Raw genomic sequence first — 6,000 nt, forward strand, 5'->3', positions numbered from 1 at the left:
GTGTTAATGACGTTATTAAAATTTTCCTTACCGCCCTTCAGCGTTGCCAGTCCTCACTTGTGGATAGGTATTTATGTTCAGTTTATACTAGTCTGTGCCGCTGTTTTAGTGTCATTTTTGTTATTCTGTGTCGCGGTGTTCTGCTGCCTTGAGGCGAAGTGTTCCGTTTACCTTTGTGTTTGCATTACCCGTGTTTTCGTCCCTGTGTTTTATGTGCCAGCAAGATAGTCTTCCCGTTTTCTGTACCCTTTCTTCCTGCGCCGCTAGGGGGTCCCACTTTTAATTAGTTCATTCCACTGCGCTGTACCAAAGTTAAGTATGTATTACATTACAAAAACTAATTTTCCTTTTATTCCCCCTTGTCCCCTGCTTCCTTCGGGCTGCGAGCCTGGAGCCTAACTAGCAGACGGGAGTAGCACACCCCTCCACACACCGGCTGTACTCAACAGTGGTGAAAAATAAAAACAAATATTTACTTAAAGATCTTTTTCGTATACATTATCAAAACCTTGCGCCATTCCAGCCTTAATGGGCGTGATGCACAGGCACTTCAATTGCGAGGAAGAGGCAGACGCAGCGCCCCGTTCTTGCTCGCTCCTCTGTCTGAGCCGCCGCCGGTGTTACAATAAAGCGGTGAGGTCCATTCAGCACCGCCCCACACCTTGCTGTGCCTTCCCCGCCGCACCACGTCCTCTGCCTCCCCCCGCCGCACCAATTCCTACACACTTTCTCGCTTTTTCCCTTCTCGATAGTCACCGCCGCTCCAGCAGGCAACTCTACGGTACACACACACCACGACCTGTAGACTCCATCCTGCAACTCTACGGTACGCCGTCCTCCGGTTTCACTATGTATCACCTTGCCCAGCCTATCTTGCCCCTTGCCCTACCAAACCACGTCACACACGCCTTAATTGGCTCTGCTCACCTCCTCGCTCCCCAGACACACAGCATCCCAACAGCACCTCTACGGGTCGCCTCACTCCGTCTTCGACAAGTGTTCAACATTAATTTTGACTAATTTATTTGCTGATCTTCTTCCCAGTGTGTAGACGACGCCCAGTGTTGACTTGCCGTGAGTATATTTGCAGAGCGCAGAAGCCCGGTCTCTCTCTCTCTCTCTCTCTCTCTCTCTCTCTCTCTCTCTCTCTCTCTCTCTCTCTCTCTCTCTCTCTCTCTCTCTCTCTCTCTCTCTCTCTCTCTCTCTCAAACACAGATGGAGTTACCACTAATACCACTCGCCGTCTATCGCCTCGGCTTCAAACGTCCTCTAACCGCCACGAGTCATGACATCACTCAGCCACACAGTCTTGATTCCCGGCCCATGAATAGTAAGCAAGAAAGCAGACATACGCGACGGGGGAATTTACACCTAAACAAACTGCACACATGTATACTTGAGCGTACAAACCGGGAGAGGGGAAAACAGGAATGTACATGTCTGCCCTCTGCCTTCTGAGAATACACGCGCCTGTAAAACGAGAAAACTCCCACGCGTGCGGACTGAATGGGTTGATTGATAGATTGAAATAGAATAAAAAGTAATACGACTCTCCTCTCCAATAACGTATGATAGCAGCAGCAGAGAAATGACAGAAAGAGCAGCAATACCATCAACTGTAACGAAAGGAATAACAAAACAAACAGCATAGTAGTAGTAGTAGTAGTAGTAGTAAATAAATAAAACAACCAGTCATCATTAAAATTCCTACAACCACCACCATCTCCACCACCACCCCAAACGAAAATAACAACAACCACCATCACCATCACCACCACCGACAATTCCTTCCATTCCTCGGGTCAACGCCATCCTCACGCCTCACAAACCTCCACCACATTCCACCTCCACAACTACACTACACTCCACCAACACCAGAGCCATTACATCCACCACTATCACCACCACCACAAACAAATCAACCACTACAACCACCACCACCACCACCACCACAAACAGATCCACCACTACCACAACCCCCACCACCACCACCAATGATCTGAGCGGCAATTAATTTACATGCAAGAATCGCTCACACACACACACACACACACACACACACACACACACACACACACACACACACACACACACACACACACTATACATCTCCAGTGGTCTATGTGAATGTGTAGTAATTATTTTGCGGTGTCTTCTTAATAAGTGTGTATGAAAGCAAGCGAACGCATATGTGTATGTGTATTTATGTGTGTTTGTGTGGGGGGGGGGGTATTATGCACAAGTGTAGAATTGAAAGTGAGAGAACAATGACATATCACAATTGCTCCTATTATCATCACTACCGCCACTATCACCACCATCATCATCATCATTACTCTACCCACTCGCACAATCACCGTCACCACACTCAATACCACAAAGAATAAATAACCGATGATAGTTATTCGCTAAAATCCCTCTTTAGACTCTCTCTCTCTCTCTCTCTCTCTCTCTCTCTCTCTCTCTCTCTCTCTCTCTCTCTCTCTCTCTCTCTCTCTCTCTCTCTCTCTCTCTCTCTCTCTCTCTCTCTCTCTCTCTCTCTCTCTTTCTCTCTCTCTCAACCTCTCCCCCTCCCCCGCGCGCCGCAGTGCTGCCTCACCTGGCTGTCTGCCGTCGTTATTAATTATCACAAAGGCTTTTCTCCTCAATTTACAGCCAGTGTGCCTCACCCCGCACCTGTCTCGCCGGTTAATTAATACCTTCATCCTGCCGTCCTCTGTATCGGTAAACTGTGGAACGTATTGCCTCACTAACCCTCAATGAGATTTCTCTTCAAACTCTTCCTCCTCTTCGTCCCCCGCCACCTCAGCACAAAACTTTCTTTCTTCTCAAGCTCATTTCTTTGTATTAGCAAAATGTGAAGCGCACTGCCTAGCTAATACCGTTCTGAGATTTTCCTTCATGTCCCCTTCCTGTCCTTACTAAACTCACTCCTCTCACCTCTACTGTACTGTGAAACGCATATTGCCCAAGTCTGACAGAGATTTTACTTTTCTCCTCCTCCTGTTCTCGCTAAGCTCACCATTCTACCCACTACAATCTGTGCAACGCATATTGCCGAAGCGACGGAGATGTCACTTCTATCTCGTCGTCCAATTCTCGCTAAACTCACAAACCTCACCACTACAATACTGCGAAGCCCATATTGTTCTCCCTTCCTGTTCGCTAAAAAGAATATCCACCACCACAACTCCAACAACGCCCCTGCACAAGATCTATTCAGCTTCGTCCGTCCGTGAGCTCTCTAACTTACCGACGCAAGAGGTAGCCACTATCTTCCCTTTTTCATCGCTTTAAGTGGCAGACTCTGGAGTAGAATTCAGTTGCCTGTATTTCATCTTTCCTATGGCTTACACTCTCTCAGGGAGGGAGTAATCAACACAGCTCTTCAATATTTTTTTTCCCCTTTCTTCTTTTAAAGGAGTAGAACGTTGTGGGCATTTTGTTTTCTTCTCTTTTCAACCTTTCGTCTTTTTTACATTAGAGGAAACAGCAAGGGCAAAAACAGTAAAGATCTGTCAAAAGAAAGACCAGTGTCGGATGGAGAGGTGTCTTGATACTCCCCTGCCAAAAGAGTTCAAGCCTACCTTATCTTGACACCAAATAACACAAAGATAAAAGAGCCAGCACAGCACAGTGGCTCATACCTTTACCTAAGTGCACCATCTAGTCACTTCAGACACAAGTCCCATTACTATCCGCGACGACAAACGTAAAAAAAAAGTTTCTGTCAACAGTGTCGCCATCACGGTGCGCCGCCTATCCATCCAAGCCTCGCAGCGGACGGGCACTCACAGCCGTGGCGACCTTTAGGATTAGGTTTTTAAGTTGCTTTTTTACATTCAGCCGCGAAGCGAAGATCAAATGTCCATGACCTGATATACTGGTGGTTGTAATGGTTATGGTGGTGGTGGTGGTGGTAGTGGTTGTAATGGTTACAGTGGCGGTAATGGTAGTAGTAGTATCTAGTAGTAGTAGTAGTAGTAGTAGTAGTAGTAGTAGCACTTTGGGTAATCACCAAAGCTGTTATTCGGTTTTACTTTTCCTGTAAGGCAGCATACGGAAAAAGAAAGTCCGCTTAGCGTTGCGTTCATTTCCGATGATATTGTTGTTGCTATTATATATACATAATGCTGTGTGTGTGTGTGTGTGTGTGTGTGTGTGTATAACCGGCCTCCTGGTCACACAATACTGGTTGGTTGGCCTCGGTGTCTCACGTTTCGACTCAAATTACGTACCTTGTCTATTCACCTGCCGGATACTCACTCACCTGCCCGCCTGCTTGCCTACACATACACACACACACACACACTCTTGAGAGGGTTTAGAAGCGTGCGTGTAGGCTTATCATGGGCACGTCTTACTCCGCCTATGACTAGGCCCTTGACGCCCTACACCTGCCCACACCAAGACCGCTACCAGCACCTCCTCCAAAAGTTTGCGGTACAACTATTAACTCACCCGCGCCACCGTGACCTGCTACCAGACACTGCGCCTCCCTTTCGCCATGCCGTCAGACACAGCAACTTACTGATACCTATCCGTGCAAGGACGGAAATGTACAGGAAGAGCCCCATCCCTACAATTGTAGATTTAATTAACAACAAATAACCATAAGAGCGATTTATATGCATATTTAAATTAGATTAATTTATATTGTACAATTTAAGTTAATATTTATTTTATGTACACTTATATATCTATGTTAACATGTAAATTTCCAGCCCCTGGCTATACACCCTATGAATAAACCGTTTATTATTATTATTACCTCCGCCAACAAAGTTGGGAGGAGGTTATATTTTCGGTCCGGTCAGTATGTTTATAACTTCCGCCAACGAAGTTGGAAGGAGGTTATATTTTCGGTCCGGTCAGTATGTTTATTTATTTGTTTGTTTGTTAACAGTCTCCTGTGCACAATTTTGCGGATATCTCAACCAATTTTTCAGGGAAGCTTCGTGTCCATCCAGAATAGAACCCATTAATTTTTTGATGGGACCTCAAGGTCGCACAAAACGTCCGATTGGCCATAACTTCGGTTCTCATCATCGTAGAGACTTCAGACTTGGTTCATATTTTAGCTCATGGAAAGACGCACTTTGCATGGCCTTGACCTTGACCTTTGACCTTCGCCTCGAAAAGTTTGCCCAAGGTCAAAGTTTCCCACAAAATATAATTTTATCAAATTTCGAAACAAATGCTTCCATATGATGCATAGGATCACAGTTAATGCCCATACCAATTTTCAGGACAATCTTTGGCGGAGGACTGCTATGCGTCTAGTTATTATTATTATTATTATTATTATTATTATTATTATTATTATTATTATTATTATTATTATTACACACACACCTTGCCTTCGTCTTACAAGTTCTCTTCGTGATTCCTACCCTTTACAATCCTTTCTTCCTCCCGTTCATTTTTTCTTCCTTCCTTCCTTCCTTCTTTTCTTTCTTCCTTAATTACTTACCTACTTACAATCTTTCTTCCTTTCTTTCCTCCCTCCCTCCCCTTATTTATTTCTTCTCGTCTTACCCCTTCTTCCTCTCCTTCTCGCTTCCCTTCTTACTTTTATCCTTCGTTCGTTCATTCTTTCCTTCTCATTATATTTGTTACTTTATCTATTGCTTCATTTTTTTTCTTTCCGCAACTATCCCTCCTTTGTTCCATCCCTTCCCTCCTCCTGCATTTCATTTTTCCCCTGCTCCTCGTCTGCTGCTTGCCTTCCCTTTCTTTCCGCTCCCTCGCCCTTCTTTGCTCTTTCTCCGCCTGACAACCTGGTTACTGGGTGCTGTGTCTTGCTCTTCCACTCGCTCCCCTTCAAATCCTTCCCCCATTCCTCTCTTGCTTCACAACCATTTCCTCTCTCCTCCACCACCTCCACCTCCTTGTACGTTCCCATTCCTCCTCTCTCACCTCCTACTTCTCCTCCTCCCTGCCTATTCCCTTTCCTCTTCCCTCCTCTTCCAGTCCATTTCCTGTCATCCTGTGCTGATC

This window comes from Eriocheir sinensis, chromosome 3, assembly GCF_024679095.1.
Source record: "Eriocheir sinensis breed Jianghai 21 chromosome 3, ASM2467909v1, whole genome shotgun sequence".
Taxonomy (NCBI): domain Eukaryota; kingdom Metazoa; phylum Arthropoda; class Malacostraca; order Decapoda; family Varunidae; genus Eriocheir; species Eriocheir sinensis.